This window comes from Colobus angolensis, unplaced genomic scaffold (assembly GCF_000951035.1).
Source record: "Colobus angolensis palliatus isolate OR3802 unplaced genomic scaffold, Cang.pa_1.0 Scaffold211, whole genome shotgun sequence".
Classification (NCBI taxonomy): domain Eukaryota; kingdom Metazoa; phylum Chordata; class Mammalia; order Primates; family Cercopithecidae; genus Colobus; species Colobus angolensis.
The window spans coordinates 1206698-1229560 of record NW_012115278.1 but is presented as its reverse complement, the minus strand read 5'-3'; the positions used below and the strand labels follow the sequence as shown (position 1 = coordinate 1229560).

At 41.3% G+C, this 22863-nt stretch overlaps 1 long non-coding RNA gene across 1 annotated transcript; it reads left to right on the top strand.

The window, feature by feature from the left end:
• The first annotated feature begins 649 nt into the window (after nucleotides 1-649).
• On the top strand, nucleotides 650-21896 carry LOC105512417. Its single transcript, XR_001001848.1, has 3 exons — nucleotides 650-796; nucleotides 7163-7330; nucleotides 19879-21896. It is a non-coding gene; the product is annotated as an uncharacterized LOC105512417 (long non-coding RNA).
• Nucleotides 21897-22863: the final 967 nt, after the last annotated feature.

The window sequence follows — 22863 nt, the reverse complement described above, 5'->3', positions numbered from 1 at the left end:
TTTAAATGAGATGTGATTGGATAGCTTAGTATGTGAAATGAGTGTCTCTCATAAACCAGTTCCCTTTACACGTACAGCTATTTAAAGAGATAAACAATATCATTATTTCCCAGAACAAAAATGACCACATGATAAATAAGGCTTTATGAGAAAACATGGACAAGCTTGTCTTGCTTTAGAATAAAGGTGGGGGAAAAAAAAAAACAACTTTGGGGGCTGTTTGCATTTTATATGTAAACAGTGACATCTGCTGGTGAACACGCACAGCACTGACACGGCACCTTGAAGCGGATTCAGCGTTCAGAAGCACGAATTTCATTGAGTCTTTCATCACCATCCTCTCAGAGACACCCAAAGGCCCCTTGTGAGACCCCAGAATCGGGTCATGTCCGCATACTCGATGATGATGGATGTGTTATTCTGGGAAATCATGTAATTTAATTAAGACAGTGCATCGATCATTAAAATGATTCTCCCTTTATCAGTTTCATTAGCCCAGTTTTAACTTTTAACAGTCTTCCCTTATGATACATTTTCCCCTTGGAAGATTCCTGCCTGGCTTCCCTAGGGGAAGTGCTTAAAAGCATCAATCTCATCATAGTTCAGCAATCAGGAGATAATTTTGTTCCCTAATTCTGTTTTTCCAGCGTGTTTGTAAACAATGCCATCAGGGATAAAAGTGTTTGAAGCTGAAGCTGGGGCTGCCATCCAAATGTGGAAAGCGTGCCAGAGGACTATCTCTCCCAGCCCCGCTCCACCTGCAGGCCACAGAGACGAAGCTCAGCTCCAGGATCAGGTAAATACCAAGAGCCACGCAGCAGCATGCCTTCCATTCGCAGCAGAACAACCGGTGGTTTTCTTGGCCATCCTGGCTGCACGGGAGAAAGCCAAGCAACACCATTGATTTAAGCCCCAGGGAAAACCAAAAATCTTTGGCCACCCCAGGTTGTAAATCTGGCATCAGATGTTAGAACCTTGTATGAAAACAGAGACTACTAGGTTTTGCTGTCGCTTGAAAGGAATAGCCCAAAGAAAAGCCTGACTAAAGAAGGGCTGTCCCAGGCTCAGGACCCCACAGCGACTACATGCCCGGGCCGGGAACTGCGGGGAAGGCAGCCCAGAATGGTCACATCTCACTCTGCAGCCCCCTCACCGGGCAAGGACACCTCCTGTCAGGTTCCGAGTTCTAGTCATTCTTCCTTGTCTCTGAGAGCTGTCGCTCTTTTCATACCATTTCTACGGCCACCCCTGGTTCAGCCTCAGGTGCCTCGGACGCCTCCCTGGCCAGGCCCCATGGGCACACTCTACACACATGATTGAACAAGACCTCTAAACGAGACCACAAGGCAGGCCCGTTTCCTTCAGGTGACTGACGTGGGAACTCAGGCTGAGAGCGACCGACCAAGCAGACACAGCTAAAAAGCTGAGCCAGGACTCCAGCCAGGATCTGCCTGACTTTAAGTAACATGCGTTTCCCACTAAACCTGTGTCATGGCTTTCCCCAGCTCTCAAAGCTTCAACGACCCCACTGCCTACTGAATTCAGTCCCAGCCGCCAACCCAGGGGCCGAGCCCTCCGTGCCCTGCCCTGCCCTACTCTTCAGCCTTGCCCAGCTCTTCCCTTCCACGAACATCCCTAAGTCCTCCCCACACTCGAGACTCCCTAGGAGTGTCCCTTTGCTCATCTGCAGTGTCCTTTCTACCAGCCCATCTGCCCTTTCCAAGTCCTGCTCACTCACCAATACTTCTGTGACCCCCCTGCAGTGAGAGCAAATTCTCTGCTAAACCCTTACGCTTCCACCGCACTTACCTCAGAGTTCTTTACATAGAGGGTCTCCCCCTGGTAGACTGAGCCACCTTGAAGGAAGAGCCTGTGCCTGGATTTTCACATCTTTGTATGTCCTTCCATCCTTAGCAAAGGCACCTGGAATTTAATCAAAATCACCAAATATGTGTTGGACGGATGAATAGGTGGACAGATTTTAAATAAATAAAGTATTTATCTAGGCTGTTACCTCTCAGGATGCAGGAAAACGTATTTGATTTATAGACATACAGAAAAAGCGACTACATAGAGTATAATAAAGCAATGTTGTGTTTGGAATAACAGCAACTGATTAGTACGTATCTATTACGTTACACTGATGTGGTATCTCTGCCATTAGACTAACAAGTCTTTATGTTTCACAAGGGCAGGGATAATGTCTACAGCTGTAGCTGCCAGATCAAGCTGGAGTCCCTCCCTGATTTGATGCCATAAAGTAGGAGTTCTTAGTCGCCATAGGCGGAAATCACTACCCCAGGCTGCTCACTAGAACCTCTGGGAAGAAGCAGAGGTCCCCACCATAAGTCACGGCTTTGGGGTCAGAGTCTCTGGATCCAAGCCTGGTTCTGCTACCTGAGCCTCTCTTGAGTCTCAATTTCCTCCCTGAATATAAGGATGATCATCTCTGTCCCATGAATTGCACTGGGGAATAAATGTGATCCTCTACACAGTGCACTCAACAGAGGGCATGACCTGTGGGAAGGGTCCCATTAGTGCCAGCATCGCCAGTTATGCAGTGAATATCACTCATGTCTCAGCTTCTGTATCAACCAACAGCAATGCAGAGTTATCCCACCTGTAGTTAGTTGAAAGTAGCCGGTGCTGACTGTAGTTCTTACCAGTTGTCACTAGACCTTGTCAAAATGGGAAAAGATGGACTTCTGATAAACTCACAGTCAACTTATAGGCAATTTTAATAGAAAAAAACATAATTCACTGTAGTTTTTAAAAAATCTACAATGAGGTATGAGGTAAATGAGGATTCCATAGACTTGAAGTCAAAGTTCATAGTGAATCTCTTAAAACCTTACTTCCCTTTGCCTTTTTAATATTATTAGTATGTTACATTATAATTCATCCCCTGATACTGTTTTCAAGGCATTGGGGTTCCTGAATGCTTCAGATTGTCTCCTATGTCCTGCAAGGATACCCCATAATAGTGTAGCTCCGTGAGAGTGAAGTGGTGGCTCTGCACCCCCAAGGTGCCAGGACAGTCAGGTCCACCCAGTCACGGTGTGCTGCCAGGCGCCAGACCTCCGTCTCTTCCTACACACCATGCAACTTTACAGACCAGGAAGCCACTCAAGGGCAGCACAGCCCTGGGGACACATCCCAGTGCCTTATGCTGTGATGTTCAAGACTCTGCCTCAGCATCCACTTACTGTGCAGGAGCTAAGGGAGGTGATCACCTCCGCGGACCTATCCTCAACAACAGCTCCTCTATACTAGAACATACTAGAAACAAAAGAGCTGTGCTCCTCTGGCGGAGTTAGGAACTGGAGCTGTCCATCCCAGTGGAAGGAACTGGGTCAGCATTTGCACTAGCAATAAGTTCTCTAGCCTGTGGACCCTGAGCCACAGGGATCCTTCAGCACCAGTGAAGGCGAAGTGACTTGGAGTGCATGGACTCCATTCTCGGCAGGTTCACTTTTTCTTTTTTTTTTTTTTTTTGAGACGGAGTCTCACTCTGTCGCCCGGGCTGGAGTGCAGTGGCCGGATCTCAGCTCACTGCAAGCTCCGCCCCCCGGGTTCACGCCATTCTCCTGCCTCAGCCTCCCGAGTAGCTGGGACTACAGGTGCCTGCCACCGCGTCCGGCTAGTTTTTGTATTTTTTAGTAGAGACAGGGTTTCACCATGTTAGCCAGGATGGTCTCGATCTCCTGACCTCGTGATCCGCCCGTCTCGGCCTCCCAAAGTGCTGGGATTACACAGGTTCACTTTTTATGCTGTCAGACCCGTAAACAAATGTTCACCCCTTCCTGAAGCAAAGCAGGAGAGGACATTGTTGATCTATCAGGGCATCCTGATAACATTCTGCCTCCACAACCAGCCAGTGTGTAGAGACACACGCTAGCTCTACTCAGCCGGGAGTGTGAACACTGCTCATTGCTGATGAGGTACTTTAAATCATGAATGCTCAGAACAATCACAAGATATATATACACTTACACATATTCATATACCGCCTGTACACTCAACCAGAGGACATACATTGGTGGCTGCAGAACTCCATTATGACAGCATGGAATTTCATTTAGATCATTTCTTTTTTCACATGACACCTCCAATTCACATTTTAGTGTTGTTGGTGATGGCTATTGACTGAACGTTTGCATTCCCACGGAATTCTTATGCTCAAATCCTATTCCTCCATGTGATGGTTTTAGAAGGTGGGCCTTTGGGGAGGTGATTAAGTCATCAGGGTGCAGATCTCATGAATGGGATGAGTGCCCTTGCGACAGGGACTCAGAGAGCTCTCTGGCTGCCTTTCCGCCTCGTGAGGATGCGATGAGAAGGCAACCACCCGCAGCCAGAACAGGGCCCTCACCGGAACCCAAGCCAGCTGGCCCCTGATCGTGGCCTTCCAGCCTCCAGAACTGTGGGAAGTAGATGTCTGCTGTTTGTGAGTCCCCCAGTCTACAGTGTTCTGTTACAGCCGCCCGAGCTGACTACCACAGTGATATTACCAATGATGGCAAAACACCAAACAGTACATGGTGATCACTCAGAGTTCCTTCGTTGCCAGATATAGAAACGACTTTTCAAATTCCAGCTATAATCCTCCCAAACCTCAACTGAGGAATGAATCATTATCACCAACTGCAAAACTCGCTGTTACCCTGCAGCAATGACAAAGAGGGCCTTTCTCCTGTAGACCTTCCCCTAGGTGGGCCTGGGCACACTTCCTTTCCTCCCAGCCTCCTGGGGCCTTCTAAACTGCCTCTCCACTGACAGAACTAGCAGCAGACGAGCCTGGGGAGGCTCCCCTAACCTCTTATAAGGAGAAATTATTTTTCATTTCCTTGAAGGTTTGAGCCCAAGCAGGCTGGCCGTACTCCGTCCCCACACAGCAATCCCAGCACACCTCACCTAGGAGACAGGGTGGGGCAGAGAGAGATGGGGGCTGCTGGGGCAGGAGGGCTGGCCCAGCCCCAGCAGGATAACTGCTCTGGAGAACACACACACCGCAGAGCCCCAGCCCCACTCCCAGGATCCATCCTGAACCTGTCCAGTGAAGACTCAACCAAGACTTCATCCTCAGAGAAGAAATCATAAAGGAATTCCTTGACATGCTCCCCTTCTCTAATCTGGTATTAACAAATGGCATGATGGACTAAATGAAGAGAGGAGGAAAGGGAGAAGTAAATAAACTCCAAGTTTTGTGGACGTCAAATTTTAAGAAAGCAAATGAGAACTGAGTTCAATAATGACCTCGGTCATTCCTTAGCAAGGCAGGAGGAAGAGTGAAATAGCCTGGATCTTCAAACATCCCCAATTCAAGGGACAAAATTCCATTGTGCACTCCCTAACCAGTGAATTCAGCTATAGGCATTGTAGTCGTATCAGTCACAGGGTTGAAGGCTCTTGCTGTCAGAAGGGCTTGGCTCTGTGTGTGTGTGTGTGTGTGTGTGTGTGTTTCTCCTGGACAATATGAAGTGTGTTCTGCCTGGTTCAGCTTCTTCACCTGTTTCCCATCTCAGAGAAGAGGTAGTTTCTCCAAGACTGGTTCTTGGAATTTTGTGATGCAGAATCAGCAAAAGGGCAGAGAAAGCTGAGACTGAGGGCTAGAGGAGGAGGGGAGGACTAAGAAAAAACCTGAACAGGAGTGGAGAGAGAAAACAGTCCCTCCGCAGAGAAAGAGTAGGAGGGGTGAGGAACGAGGATGCTGACAATCACAGCCCAAGTAGAAAAATAGGAACCAAGCAGTGGGGGAAAAGGGAGTCAGGTCAAATGGGTTTCCCATGATCTGTAGATTGGTTCTTCTCTGTGCTTTTCAGTTAAATCAGACTGGCATTTCCTCTTAAATTCGTATTTGCTGTTAGGTCTGCTGTTCTTTTAATATGACTCTTTAGAGAGACGGAGCCGCGTGGGTCTTCAGCTCATAAGATTTTCTCAGTCCTAGTCCTGTCCTCTTGTCTTACAGCTGAGGAAATGCCAGCTCAGAGACATAAAATCACTGGCCTCAATATGCACCACAATGTACAGCTGAACTTTGATTTCTCTGCCTGTTAGTCCAATGTAGATTCCACTACCACATGCTAAAAATATAATTGTTCCTAAACATGCTCCCAGGCACATCCGTCCCCACCTCAACATGCCTCCTTATGCTGTAAGTCTTCCTGGACAGCTAAACAACCTCACACTCTTCAGTAAAGAGCATTTACATGTCTGAAGAGAAAGTACCCCACCACGGCAGAAAACGTTCCCAAAATGAACTCAGTTCTGGGGCTGGAAGCTGGGATGCATGCAGGTAGATCAAAGGCAGAACCTTACCTTGAGGAGACACTTGGTGAAGTTAGAAGGGACAGACACTGGGCTTTAAAGGGCCACGTGTCTGAGGAGGACTCACATTCCATCCAACAGATGGCAGTAGCCACATAGTTTTTTAAATAAGCACATAGAAGTCCAATGTTCAGAAGAAAACAGAATCAGTGAAATGAGATGTAAAATCTTCCTGTCCTCACCAAAAACCAAGTTACCACTCCTATTGAATTAACATGAAACTCAAACAACAACAACAGAACCCATCTACGCAAACACTGGTAGATACAATCAATTAACAGCCCACTAACGACATGCTACTGATTACAAATTATAACTAACAATTGCTTTGTGTCTTGTTGTTATTAGAAAGATGAAAGAGGATTAATAATTGCTCTAATATGTTGGGTTTAACTAACTCAAGTGAGTGGTTTAATATGCTTTCCGTTTTCCACATACCAACATGCTTGAAGGAAAAAATAATGGAACCTCTTGGTTACTAACAATCGTTTAACCCCCCACCTCATTCTTAGAATTCTTTACACTTCTGAACATGACTTCTATTCTAGTTTTCAAATTGAGAAAGCACCTATATTAAAAAGCAGTGGTTCTCTCCCCATTTGGGATTACACTTAAATGTATAAGGTAGAGAAAAGTCTAATAGAGAACATAATTGATGTCAGTTGTAATTGTATTCTGCTGTCAAATACATAGTAAAATATGAGCTTATTTTTGTGGTACTGCTTTAAAAATACATTTCTTGAGCTCCTTTTCTTGTTCATTCTATTTTTATTCCCCCTTTTTTCCTTGGCTCTTCCTATCCATGATTTTCTGCATATCTAATATCGTCACGCAGAGGAAAAAGCACTGCCTGCACCTGTCCACCAGCAAGGGGACATTGCTTTGCATAAACAGACAGAGGGGCAGGCACCTCAGGGGACTCGCAGAAGTGCCTGGATATTTTGAAGTACTTGAGGAAAACACAATGATGCCTGTCAAACACCTCAGGAACTGCTAGCTCCAGGTAAATCGGTTTTAACATTAGGTTGCTAAATTTCCTTCCATGACGTCATATCTTTATAAAGCTTGGTTTTTGGTGACTGCTGTGATAGCTGTGGGGGAAAAGGTGATATGTCCTATCTGATTCCAAGGTTTAATATATTGCTAGTGCCCAAATGATGCACCTACATACTATTAGTAAGTATTGTGGTTATTTAATAATACAATAAAATATGATTTATTTCTTTCAATTTGTATATATTATTTTTTACCCAGCTACTAAGTTGTTAGGACATAAATACTTATTAAGGTAGTTGGACCCAACAAGGTCATAAACAGAATTATGAGGTATTTCTTGTGGCCTCAGAGCCCTGTGAATAAGATTACTAAGACATTAGGGTGCTGTGAACTGAAAATGTTTAGGAACCGCTGAACTAAACCATTCACAGGGGTGAGCTGGTTTATTCCTCTCAAACATCTTACAGTCATTTCAAGGCTGGGCATGATCACTCACAACTGTAATCCCAGCACTTAGGGAAACTGAGGTGAGAGGATTGCTTGAGGCCAGGAGTTCGAGACCAGCCTGAGAAATGTTGTGAGACCACAGTCTCCACACACAAAAAGTAAAAATCAGCTGGATGTGATGGTGCACGCCCGTAGTCCTAGCTACTTGGGGAGCTGAGGCAGGAAGATTGTTTGAGCTGAGGAGGTTGAGGCTGCAATGAGCCATGAGATTGCACCACTGTACCCTAGCCTGGGCCATAGAGTGAGACCCTACCTCAAAAAGTTAATTAATTAATTAAAAATCATTTCAAAGTATGAACCATGAATGTAAATAACTGATATAAAAATCTGCAAAGAATGAATCAGAAATAAAAGAAAAGAGCTTGGGTTTAAATCTTTCCTGCCCCACCAGCTGGGTGAGTTCAGGTGACCTGTCTGAAACTCGGTTTTCCTCTCCTTTGTGTGGGTTAGAGGAGATAAGGTCTTAGCACCGAAGATCCTTCCTGGTACTTGCAAATGCACAGTAAGTGGTAGCAATTATGATTTCTAAATCAGACATGACCCATACAAGCATTTCCTTCCTGGAGAGGAGGGGTCTTAATCTGGGGAGTCCAGTACAAAATAAAAATATGAGGATCTTTGTTCCAAAACTAGTAAGAATTTCAAGATGGTGTCAGCAGAGCTGACGAGCTGTGGGAGCCTACGTGAAGCTGCTCCCACTCTTGCCAATTTTCTCAGGGTTTTCCAGCTCAAATGAGTCTTTCCTCCTGTACCGAATCTTCATACTCTTATCACCTGTGCCAAATAATTAGCTCACCAACTATTATCCTGGTCCCCAGTCAACTGTAGCAATATGTAATATCATCATATTCACCACTAGCTGCAGGGTGACATTCTCTTTCCCAAGTGGATTGTGTCCGTCTGTTTGTGTTCCTGTAGAGGACTGCCTAATGGCTGGGTCCTTTATAAAGAGAAGAGGTTTACCTGGCTCACAGTTCTGCAGGATGTACAGGAAGAGCGATGCCAGCATCTGATTCTGATGAGGGCCTCAGGAAGCTTCCATTTGTGGCAGAAGGGAAAAGGGAGCAGGCGCATCACATGGCAAGAGCAGGAGCAAGAGAGAGAGAAGGGGCAGGTCCCCTCAGACTCTTTTAAACAACCAGACTGTGCATGAACTAACTGAGCAATAACTCACTTATCACCAGGAGGATGGTGTTAAACCGTTCATGAGGGATTTGCCCCCATGATGCAATCACTTCCCACCTGGGCCCACCTACTACATCGGGAATCACATTTCAACATGAGATTGCAAAGAACATCCAAACCATATTATAGATGATCGCATCCTTGTGGGCAAGGGACTGGAAAGAGTGCTGACTCCTTTTCCACCCCACAGCCTCCAGGCACTGCTGGCACATATTAGATGCTCAACAAATACCTGTTGACTAAATACTTGATGGGAGGGTGATGTGGCTATGTAGTTGTTAGCACCTTACTACCATATTCTCCAGGTTGTAAAGGCTGTGAGTGGCAGACTGGAAGCATGCCAGGTAATCTCTGTAGAGGGCATACTAAAGAAACTAAGAGGACATCACACGAGTGGGTGTGTTCACCCTGTGTGTGTGTGTGCATTTCATTTTCCTTCATTTGTGGTTTCTCATATTAATACACTTTATTTTTGGAACAGGTTTAGGTTCACAGTAAAGTGAAGCAGAAAGTACAGAGAGTTCCTATATACCCTCTGTCCCCACACATGCACAGACCCCCCAACTACCAACATTCCCCACCAGGATGGTACATTTGTTACTACTGTTGAAATGGTATTGACACATCATCACCCAAAGTCCATAGTTTACATTGAGATTCACTCTTGGGGTTTAATATGGGTTTTGATAGGTGTATGATGACACATATCTACCATTATAATATCAGATAGAATAGTTTCATTGCCCTGAAAATCCTCTGTGCTCTACCTATTCATCTCTCTCTCCCCCAAATCCCTAGCATTAACTGATCTTTTTACCCTCTCCCTAGTTTATCCTTTTCCAGAATGTCACATACTTGGAATCATACATACAAAGGCTTTCGAATTGGCTTCCTTCACTTAGCAATACGCATTTAAGTTTCCTGCATATCTTTTCATAGGTTGATAGCTCATTTATTTTTAGTGCTAAATAATATCCCACTGTATGAATGTCCCACGGTTCATCTATCCGTTCACCTATTGAAGGACATCTTGGTTGCTTCCAAGTGTTGGCAATTATGAATGAAGCTGCAGGTTTTTGTGTGGACGTAAGTTTTCATCTCCTTTGGATGAACGTTAAAGAACACAACTGCAAAGAATACAACTGCTGGTAAGGGTATGTTTAGTGTTTAAAGGAATGGCCAAACTGTCTTCCAAAGTGGCTGTACCATTTTGCATTGTCACCAATCGTGAATGACAGTCCCTGTTGTTCCTCATCCTCACTAGCATTTGATGTTGTCAGAGCTGTGGAATTCAGCCATTCTAATGTATGTAGTGATATCTCATTGTTTTTTAATCTGCATTTCCCTGATGGCATCTTGTGGAGCGTCTTTTCATATGCTTAATTGACATCTGTATATCTTCTTTGGTAAAGTATCTGTTAAGGTCTTTGGCCCATTGTTTAATCCAGTAGTTTGGTTTTTTTTCTTAGCCTAGCTACAGAGGCTTATCAATTTTATTGATCTTTTCAAAGAACCAGCTTATAATTTTGTCTATTTTCTCTACTGATTTTGTTTCCAATTTTATTGATTTCTACTGTAATTTTGTTATTTCTTATCTTCCGCTTACTTTGGATTTAATTTGTTCTTCTTTTGCTAGTTTCCTAAAGTGGACTGTGAACTTCATAGGAGCTTCTCAGTTGCCCCCAATCCCTTAGGTAGGACAGGATGGTTACAGGCAGCTGGAGTTAGGTATTTCCCCTTCCCCTGGGTAAGTTACATTCTGATAAAAACCCAGCATTTAGGCTCTGATAAAATAGTTTCTCCTGAGGGTAAGCCTTGTAATAAGAAGGATGCTCTGGCATATTTCAAAGTAGTTGCTTTTCTCCTCCCCCTGAGAGAAGCATAAGGGAATTTTTCTCTGATCTTTGCTTTGAGAATCTGGGAGAGTGTCTGTAGTTATACCTCATAGAAGTGTAAGAGCCCTTCTATACCTGGGTCTTCTTGGAATTTTTAACTCCATCTTTTCCACACTCAACCTCTGGCAGTTTGTCAGTTACAGTTCAGCTTTTCCCACGCTGGCACTGGTGCCCATGGAGGTTTCTGCTCTAGAGTTTCTGCTGTTTAGAGCAGATTCATTGTATCCACATGTCTGTCTCTCCAATTTTGGGGACAGCAGCTTACCCTGTGTCCTCACTTTTCTGATAGCTCTAAGAAGAACTGTTGATTTTTCAGTTTGTCAGTTTTTTGAATTGTTATTAGGATACAGTGACAGCTTCAAAGCTCCTTTTGCACTGAAGTGAAAACTGGAAGTTGTGTGTTCTCTTTTAAACACTGGCACACTCTAATAAAAGCAATTTAATGAGAGTTGATCCCGTTCACAAATTTCCACTGCCTCAAATTGCCCTATATGTGCGGGAGTAGTCTTCAGACAGCCCAGTCCACACAGGGTGGGCACTGACCAAACTTCAGCAGCTCGGAAACTCTACCCTGAGAATTGGGCCAGACAGAGTCAATCTTCCCCAGTGGATCATCTTCCACCTCCTTGTGAAGATCAAAAAACAGACATTAATCTCCAGATAGAAAAAAAGAATGAATCAGAAAGAAAAGAGATGCAAGGCAGAGAGCAAGGATGACGTTTTTGCTCCTGGGGAGAGTCACAAGCCTGGTCTCTAGCCGAGCATCCTTTTAATAGACTCCTCTTTTCCACTTAGCTTCCCCAAGAAAATGTCTCTTTCTGTTTGCCATCAATAAGTCCCTCAATGGCCGGGCACGGTGGCTCAAGCCTGTAATCCCAGCACTTTGGGAGGCCGAGACGGGCGGATCACGAGGTCAGGAGATCGAGACCATCCTGGCTAACACGGTGAAACCCCGTCTCTACTAAAAAATACAAAAAACTAGCCGGGCGAGGTGGCGGGCGCCTGTAGTCCCAGCTGCTCGGGAGACTGAGGCAGGAGAATGGCCTGAACCCCGGAGGCGGAGCTTGCAGTGAGCTGAGATCCGGCCACTGCACTCCAGCCTGGGCGACAGAGCAAGACTCCGTCTCAAAAAAAAAAGTCACTCAGTGCGAGTGACTCTGTCCATAAAATCTAGTGGGGATGAACACCACATTTCCATATCTCCTGAGCTCCTGGAAAGTAATTTGTCACCAGGGTGGCACCAAGGTCCAGAATTTTACCTAGAGCCCAGTCAACAAGGAAGAGCCAGTTGCCAAGGCCAGGGAAGCCAGAGTAGCCACATCTCAGCACTCCAGAGAGCACAAATTGTGGTAAAGTCAATGAGAGTGGTATCCTCAGATTTTTCCAACTAAAGATTCAGCATGAAATAAACTACGCCCAGGAATAAGCAAAGAGACTGTTTCCTGGAAGAGAAAACCAGATCTGGAAGGAAACAAGAAAGCACCACCCAGCTGGGAGAGGATACACATCAAAAACAGCCCTGAGGGTAAGGGACTACATATGCCTTTCTTTTGGCTGTGTCTGCAAAGAGGACAGATGTGTCATAGAAGACCACAGCCAAGAAGAGAACTGCAAGGAATAAGAGGGAGTCTAAGGAATCTTGGGATTCAAGAGAGGTCCAGGAAACTACAAAAAGACTATAGAGTGGAATCTCTTGGTCTCACAAAAGTCTAGGCTCTGTCTGCTCTGTTTCTCCTCCCAGATCAGACAGCTTCAGCCAAGAAAGCGATAGAGGAGGAGGTCAGAACAACATCCTAGTGATGCCACCATGCAGCCTGTTGGATTTGGTCACCTTCAACTCAACCGCAAAGTGGCAGGACATTTAATTTAAATATTCATTTGTGCTTAGTCACCTTATGGTATTCCCTTTCTGTTTCAGGAGGCAGAGGGGCTCTTAATCATCAAAAATTTTCCTGGTTGGCAGACAGAAACTACTGAAAGATTCTTCCAGTTTTCATGACCCACATAGTCATTGAAGGGGTCATTCTTGTTATCTGGGTGGAGGCAGAGGCAGAGAGGAAAGATCATGTATTAGTACTTCATTCCTTTTTAAATACCAAATAATATTCCACTGTATGACTATACCTCATTTTATTTATCCATTCATCACTTGATGGATATTTGAGTTGTTTCCATAAATCATGTTGCTTTTTACATTGATATGCAAGTTTTGTGTGGATATTTTTATTTTTCATTTTTCTGGTGTACATACATGAGAGTAGAATTGATGGATCATATGAAAACTCTGTAATTAACATCTGAGCTACTGCCAAACTGTTCTCTCCACCATTTAAAATCATGCCAGCAATATATGAGGATTCCAATTCCTCCACATCCTTGCCAATACTTATTAATGTTTACTTTCTAAATTTCAGCCAACCTAGTGGGCAGTTTGCTCATAGAAAATTTGATTTGCATTTCCCTAATGAAAAATGAATAATAACATTGAAAATCATTTAATATGTTTATTGGTAATCATATATCTTCTTTGGAAAAAATGTATAGACAAAACTTTTCCGCATTAAAAAATATGGGTTGTCTATTAGTTGAGCTATAAGAGTTCTTTATATATTCTTGACACAAGCCCTTTATCAGACATATCATTTCAGATATTTTCTCCTATTCTGCAGGAGAATCACATCACTTTCTTGATGGTATCCCTGGAAGCACAAAATACGATATTTTGAGAAAGTCCAATTTAGTTTCTTTGGTTGCTTGTGCTTTTTGGTGTCATACTTAAAAAATCACTGCCTAACTTAAGGTCATAAATATTTACTTCTCTATTTCTTCTCAGTTTTATAATTTTAGCTCTTACATTTATGTCTATGATCAACTTTGAATTAGGTTTTGTATATGGCATGTTGTACAGGTTAAATTTTTATTTTTTGCCATGGACATCCAGTTTTCCAAACACCATTTGTTGAAAAGACTTTTATTTTACCCACTAAATTTTCTTGGCATCATGATTAAAAATCATTTGATCATAAAAATGAAGATTTATTTTTAGATGATCAATTCTGTCCCATTGATTCATATGTCTGTCTTTATGAGAATGCCATGCTGTCTTGATTACCACAGTTTTGTAGAACATTTTGAAACTGGAAAGTGTAAGTTCTCCAAATTTGTTCTTCTTTTTCAAGATTATTTTGGGTCTTCTGGCTCTCTTGTATTTCCTTATGACTTTAGGATAAGCTTGTCAATTTCTGTCCAAAAGAGGTAGCTAGGATTTTGATGGAGACTACATTGAACCTACAAATCAATTTGGGAAATATTGCTGTCTTAGCAATGTTAAGTCTTTCAATCTGTGAACATGGAGTGCTTCTTCATCTATTTAAGTTTGTCTTAATTCCTTTCAATGACAATTTTTAGTTTGCAGTGTACAAGTCTTGAACTTGTATACTTCTTTAAATTTATCCTAAATTATTTCATCTTTTTAATTCTATTAGAATAGAATTGTTTTTCTTAATTTCATTTTCATATTGGTCATAAAATGCCTAGAAATACAATTGATTGTTGTATATTGACCCGGTATCCTGCAAAGTAGGAGAACTTGTTTACTAGTTCTAATAGCTTTTAAAAGATATTATTTCTAGCATTTTCATATCATCTAGAATAGAAATAGTTTTACTTCTTTCTGTCTACTCTGAAAGCATTTTATTTCTCTTTCTTGCTTGATTGCCCAGGCTAGAATTTCCAGTACAATGTTGAATAGAAATGGTGAGAGTAAACATCCTTGTTTTGTTCATGATCTTATATGAAAAGTATTCTGTCTCTCACCATTAAGTATGATATTACTTGTGAGTTTTTCATAGGCTTCTTTATTTGGAAGAGGAATTTGTGTCCTCTTTGTTGAGTGTTTTTTTAAGAAAGGCTGTTGGATTTTGTCCAATGTTTTTTCTGTGTCTATTCAAATTATCATGTGATTTTTGTTCTTTATTTTATTAACATGGTATATTAAGCTGATTGTTTTTTTAATGTTAAGCCAACATTTATCCTGGGGAAATTCCCATGTGGTCATGGTCATTCTTATTCTTTTTATATATTCTGGATGTGAATTGCTAGTATTTTATTCAGAATTTTTGTGTCAATATTCACAATGGATATCAGTCTGTAGTTTTCTTATGCTGTCTTTGTCTGGTTTTAGTACTGGGGGTAGTATTGTCCTTATAGGCTAAGTGGGTAAGTTCCTTCCCACTTTGAAAGAGTTGGGGGGATGGGTATTCTATTTTTTGAAAGAGTATGTAGGAGATGAGTATTCATTTTTGCATAATTGGTAGAATTTGCCAGTGAAGCCACATGGGCCTAGAATTTCCTTTGTGAGAAGTTTTCAAATTATTAACTCAACATCTGTACTTTTTAATAGATCTATTTACATTTTCTATTTCTTCCTGAGTCAATTTTAGCACTTGGCATCCTTATAGGACTTTGTCCATTTTATCCAGGTTATCTAATTTGTCGGCACACAGTTTTTTTGTTTTGTTTTGTTTTTGAGATGGAGTTCTACTCTTGTTGCTCAGGCTGGAGTGCAACGGCACGATCTCAGCTCACCACAACCTCCACCTCCCAGGTTCAAGCAATTCTCCTGCCTCAGTCTCCTGAGTAGCTGGAATTACAGGCATGGGCCACCACACTCAACTAATTTTGTATTTTTAGTAGAGACAGGGTTTCTCCATGTTGGTCAGGCTGGTCTCAAACTCCCAACTTCAGATGATCCGCCCACCTCAGCCTCCCAAAGTGCTGGGATTACAGGCATGAGCCACTGCACCAGGCCTGGCATAGTTTTTATAGTTTCCCTTATAATCTTTTTATTTCTGTGAGATTGGTTTTGATTTTAAGACTTGAGTCTTCTCTTTATTTTTCCTGCATAGTCTACCTAATGCTTTATATACTTAATGGTCAATTAGGTCTATTTGTATCACAGTGTTGTTAAAATGTTCTATTTCCTTAATATTCAGCCTATTTGTTCTATCTACTATTGAAAGTGAGATAGATATTGAAGTTTCCAATCATTGCTGAATTGTCTATTTCTCCCTTCTGTCAGTTTGTTTCATGTATTTTAAAATTTGTGTTGTTAGGTACAGATATGTTTATTATTATTGTGTTTCCCAGTGGGATCACTACCACTTTGTCACTATCCTTTGTGATTAGTAACAAGTTTTGTCTTAAAAACTATTTTTCTTGATATTGGTATAGACACTTCAGCTCTACTTTGACTACTACTTGCATCGTATTCCTTTGTCCATCATTTTACTTTTAATGTATTCAGTTTTCTAATCTAAACTGCATCTCTTATAGACAGAATAGAATTGTATAATATTATTTATTCTGCCAGTCTCTGTGTTTTGCCTGAAGTATTAATTAATCATTTATATTTGATGTAGTTACTGATAAGGTAAGATTTACGTCTGCCATCTTTCTACTTGTTTTCCACATGCTTTATGTGGTTTCTGTCCCTGTACATGCCCATTAACATCTTATTACAGTAATACATATTTCTAGTGTACAACTTTAATTTCTTTGTTGTTCGTTTTACTATGTATTTTTTGAGTTATTTTTGAGTGATTAATAACATAATAACAATATCATTCATATTAAACTAACTTAATGTTAATGGTGTTCAAAAGCTTCATTTAAATATAGCTCCTTTCTCCTTTAATTGTGCATCATGGAAACTATATACATTATAAGCTTATCAACAAAGTTTTATAATTATTGCTCTATGGAGTTGTCTTTTAAATCAGAAAGTAAAGTGTTACAAACTCATGTTGATTCAAGTTACTAATAAATATCACTTAATTTCAGCCTGCAACACTTCCTTTAGTGTTCTTGGGGGGCAGGTCCACTACCACAAAACTTTCTCAGTTTCGATTTTTGGGGTTTTTTTTTGAGACAGAGTCTTGCTCTGTTGCCCAGGTGGGAGTGCAGTGGTGTGATCTCAGGTCACTGCAACTTCTGCCCTGCAGGTTCAAGTGATTCTCCTGCCTCAGCCTCCCTAGTAGCTGGGACTACAGGTGCCTGCCACCACACCCAGTTAACTTTTAGTAGAGATGGGGTTTCATCATGTTGGCCAGGCTGGTGTCGAACTCCTGACCTCAAGTGATCCTCCCACCTCAGCCTTCTGAAGTGCTAGGATTACAGGCATGAGGCACCACACCCACCTGGCCTCAGTTTTTTTGAATCTACAGTTGCTTTAATTTATCCTTCATACATAAAGGATAGTTTTGCTGGACATAGAATTCTTGATTGACATTCTTTTTCTTTTGGCACTTTGAATACGTCATGAGAATCATGGCATTCTCATCTCTATGATTTTTTAATGGAAAGCTAGCTATTAATCTTATTATAGACCACTTGCATGTAATGAGTCATTTTTCTCTGTCTTCAGGATTCTTTGTCTTTTAACAGTTTTGCCTATTATATGTGTAAGTGTAGATTTCTTTCAGTTTATCTAATTTGATATTCTTGGATATGAACATAAATGCTTCCATCAAAATTGGGATGTTTTGGGCATTGTTTTCCTCAAGCATCCCTTCTCCTCCTTTTTCTCACCTCTCTCATTCCTGGACTACCTTTATGGGTACGTTGGTATGCTTGATGGTGTCCCATAGGTATTTATGACTCTTAATTTTTCTTCATTATTTTATATTTCTGTTTCCCAGGCTGGAAAATCTGAATTGACCTATTTTCAAATTCATTGATTCTTTCTTCTGTAACCTTAAATTTTCTGTTGAAATCCTCTAAGAAATTTTACATTTCATTATGATAGTTTTATTTATTTATTTTTAATTTAATTTTTTTTTTGAGACAGAGTCTTGCTCTCTCATCCAGGCTGGAGTGCAATGGTGTGATCTCGGCTCACGGCAACCTCTGCCTCCCAGCTTCAAGCAATTCTCCTGCCTCGGCCTGCCGAGTAGGTGGGATTATAGACACCTGACACCACGCCTGGCTAATTTTTTGTATTTTTAGTAGAGATGGGGTTTCACCATGTTGGCCAGGCTGGTCTCGAACTCCTAATCTCAGGTAATCCACCTGCCTTGGCCTCCTAAAGTTCTGGGATTACAGGCATCAGCCCCTGCACCTGGCCTCATTATGATAGTTTTAGCTCTACAGTTGCCATTTGATTCTTTTATTATTCTCCAGATGGAAATTAAGAGAAATAAACTGAAAAATGGAAAATTTGGGGCAAAGTTTAATGTGGAAGGACTCTCACAATGACCTTACAGTTTTTACTCTCTGTCTTGGCCAAAATGTAAATGGAAGTGGATGTGTCAGCCTCTTTACTCCATTCTCTGGCCAACTGTCCCTTTCTTAGTTCTGAAGGGGAAGACTCATTTCCTTCCTCAGCTTACTTCTTCCTGTCTGTAAGTCTGTTTCCTTTGAAAATGGTAAACTGTTAGCAAATGCTAAATGTTAGCAAAAGTGTTTCTTTCCCACACTTGAATCTTCAGTGCCTAGGCCACTGCCCAGTAAATACTAGCTGCTCAACAAATTTTTATTAAATAAAATGCGTTATCTTTGTGGGTACATTTAAATTTAACTAATTAAAATTATACCACCAGAATAGTAGGTTGACAATCTCTATAAATCTACCTTTCCATCAGAGCAATAAACACAGTAGCCAAAATTGTCAAAATCAGTTATTTAAGAGATCTTGAAATTAACCAAATGTTTACAGTAATCTGAGGAGAGTTTGTTCCAGAAAAACTACTGAGAGTGGGAAAGAACAGAGGGTTCATGGCATTGTAACATAATTTAGCCCCATATCCCTCTGTCTAGCTATAAAATAGGCTTGAAAACTATCTGGAGAATAATACAATTCTTAAAAAGTCTACAGTATGCCTTGATTAGAACAGCAGAAAAAGACCAATATGTACAGATGAAAAAACTATTCTGTCGCTAGATTTAGGGACACTGAGACGTGAAGAATAGAAATAGGTGATAGGAGTCAGAAAATCAAGCTACAAAGAGAAAAAAGACAATAGGCTGGATGCTACAGGTGTTTCCTTAATAGAAAAGGGTGCTTAGGGACAGCCATGGATGGATAATTGGTTTCAGGGGTTTAACTAGCCACAGGTCTCTGTATTTACGTGATTCAGGGGGTGTATGAGTCATTCTAATTTCATTTTAAAGGGATTTCACTTTCACCAATTCAATATTGTAAAAATACACAGATTCCTTCCTCACGATTTGACAGAAAGTATTTCTGCATCTTTATTAAATGACCAGAAGATCTTTTCCTCAGTAATAAATTGTATTAAGAGCATTGGAGAAAGTGTCAAGGCCACCTTAATCTGAGAAACATCATCCGGCAATAACACAAGTGCTGTGATGTTACCTAAACGTCCTCAGCAGAAACTCCATTTCCTTCCTCTAGGAGGTATTCAGTTTCCTTGCTTGTGGCCTTGTTCACACCCAGAGGCTGTATTATGGTCTGGTTCAAGTTAAGCTGATTTCATTACTGGCCTATGGAGATCTCAATACAAGGCTATAAGATGGAGACAGAAATTTACAGAAGAATGACAAATAAATGCAAAATCTATGAACAAATAATTTGGAGTTAAGCACAAAGCCACCAAGTTAATAATCCTTAGTGTTAGAATCCATCCTGGAGGTGCAGACAGAAAGGAAGCTTTTCTCTGGCAATTGAAAATGTCCTGATCCCCACAATTCTCTTAACGGTAAACACTCTATATCGCAAATGTCCTCACAGACCACCCAGGTACTCTGGGTGACTTTGCCAGATGCTGTCAAACTAAACTGTGGTTTCTCATTTCCCTAGAGTAAAGCCCCAACTGTTAACGTGTAACAAGAGGATACAAACTGAATTACTAAAATGTTTAATGAATGTAATTTTTAAGATGTATGGTTTTATACATTTCTAGTACTCTCCAGAGCCAACAAAATTTGCCTCTTCATTTTCTCCTTTAAGCAAAACTCACTGCAGGATAGGCTAGGTGATGCTGTGTTGACAAACAACTTCCCAAATCTCTGCAATTCACATACAAAGTTTCCTGCTCACTCACATAGTATGCCCTCCAAGGTCTGCAGCGATTCTGCTTCCAGCTGTCTCCCTTCTTACTCTGGGACTCTGAGATGTGTGTTGATGGAACAGCTACCGTCTGAAACATTGTCAGTGATGATGACACAGGAAAGAGTGTGAAGCGAAGGTTCTCCTGGCTCTCAAAGCTTTCACCTATAAGTGATACTCTTTCCTGCTTGCATTTCATTACCCATATGAGATATATGGATAAGCCAAATTGGAGGCCTTGGGAGTTGGAGAACAATAGCACAGCCAGCCCAGCACACACACCCTGTTACACATTATATTCTGTGCTTCACGCTGGAGCTACAGCTGCGCAACTACAGCCAGACTTGGTCTTACCTCCCTAGATCTACAGTCTAGGGAAAATACAAACAAGGGACCCCTCTGTGCTGAGACTCCCCGCCTGCCTGGTGGGTGGGCAGAGCCAGCAGAAGGATGCCACTATGACAAGTAGCCCAGCCCAGGAAACCTCTTCATACCCACTGGCCTGAGATTCCCATCCTATTCCAAGAGACACTTGATAGCCCAGCCTGGGAGAACCTGTTCCATTCCTCAAGCAGCACCAGCAGTGAGTGGGATTTCCAGCCCTCACAGATAAACAAACACCCAGTCTCTGAAATACAACTGATTTAGAACCACAGCCCACAAAAGTAATCCAGGACCTGAGTGCTGAACCTAAACAGAGTGACTGCCTGCTAAAATTAAAAAAAAAAAAAATTAATAGAATCCAGAGTTTCGTAATATAATAGACAAAATGTTCCGGATACAATAAAATATCACCCATTTGGCCAAAAACCAAGAAAATCACAATTTGGATAAGAAAAGACAGTCAACAGTCAGTGACATCAACACTGAGATGAATAAGATTTGGAATTATCTGATGAAGATTTTAAAACAGTTGCAATAAAAATGCTTCAACAATCAATTATAAATACAGTTAAACAAATAAAAACAATTTTAAAAATCTCAGCAAAGAAACAGAAGTTACACAAAAGGACCAAATGGAAATTAGAGAACTAAGAAATATAATAACAGAAACTTAAAAAGACAACTTCTTAGATGGGTTTAATTGTGGAATGGAGATGACAGAGGATAGAATCACTGAACTTGAGGATATAATTTGCCTAATTTGAGTAACCAATCTAAACAATCAGAAAATATCCTTAATAAATATTAAGGATATTCTCAGGGACCTACGGCACTGTAAAACAGATCTAACATTTCTGTCATCAGAGTCTCAGATGAAGAGAAGAAAAGAGAGTAGGGCTGAAAGAAGGAACACACTGAAAACTTCCCAAGTTTGACAACACACACAAACCTATGGATTTGAGAATCTGAGTGAATCCCAAATATGATAAGCCCAAGGAAATCCATACCAAAGACAAAGAAAAAACATTTTGAAAGAAACTAGAGAAAAATGACAAATCACCTGTAGGGGAAGAATGGTTGAAATGACAGTAGACTTCCCATCTGAACAGTGGAACCCAGAAGGAAATGGCACAACATTTTTCAAGTATTTGAAGTGAAAAGAAAATTCAACCACAAATTTTATGTCTGGGAACACTATCCTTCCGGAATGGAGAGAAAATAAAGACATTCTCAAATGAAAGAAAAATTTGTGCCCAGCAGACCTATCCTTAAAGATTGGATAATTTATCAGACAGCGAGGAACTGATAAGAGGGAATCCTGAAGCATCAGAACAGAAGAAGAAACAACAGCAATGAAAATATGGAAGCCGAGCACGGTGGCACATGCCTGTAGTCTCAGCTACTCACGAGGCTGAGGCAGGTCAAGGCTGCAGTGAGCTGTGATTGCACCACTGGACTCCAGCCTGGGTGACAGAACAAGACTGTCTCTAAAAAAAATTTTTTTTTAAGAAATAAAAATATGAGTACATGCAAAAGACTATCCTTCTTATGGTTTTTCTAAATCACATTTGATGATTGAAACACCATAAAATACTCAAGCCGGCCAGGCATGGTGGCTCATGCCTATCATCCCAGCATTTTGGGAGGCCAAGGTGGGAGGATCACTTGAGCCCATGAGTTCCAGACCAATGGGGACAACATGGCAAGATCTTTGTTCCCACTAAAAACAAGCTATACAAAGAAATACATTCAAAACACAAAGACACTAACAATACATCAAGGTAGAATCCAAAACAATTATTCAAATAACCTAAGGAAGGTGAGAAAATAAACAGAGGAACAAGAACCAGAGAAATCAAACAGAAAACAAATAATTAAAAAGGCAGACTTAAGCATCAACATATAAATACTTATCAATATCAGTAATTTAAACACAGCAATAAAAAGACAGAGGTTGGCAGATACAGGCAGACTGAAAGGATGAATGATTAAACAAAGTGGTTCATCCATACCATGAAATACTACTCAGGAATGAAAAGGAACAAATTATTGATATGCACAATGACTTAATGGATCCCAGGACAATTAGGCTAAGTGAAAAAAAAAACCCAAATATTTCATACTGTATGTTCCCATTTCCATTTTATTTTTCGAAATAAAACTTTAGAACTGGAGAACAGTGGTTACCAGAGGTTGAAGGCCAGGGTGGCAATGGGGAATGGTATGGGGGAGGTGGATGTGGGTGCAATAGGGTAACACAAGCAATTCTAGTGGTGATGAAAATCTCAGTATTTTGATTGTGGTGGTGGAAACACAACCCTACATGTGATAAAATTGTGTGGAACTAAACACCGTATGCACTCACACACATGCTCACATGAGTAATAAACAAAACTGGGGAAATCTGAAATTGATGGGGAGTTGTATTAATGTCAATATCTTGGTTGTGATATTACATTATAAATTTGCAAAATATTACCATTACAGAAAACTGGGAAAGTG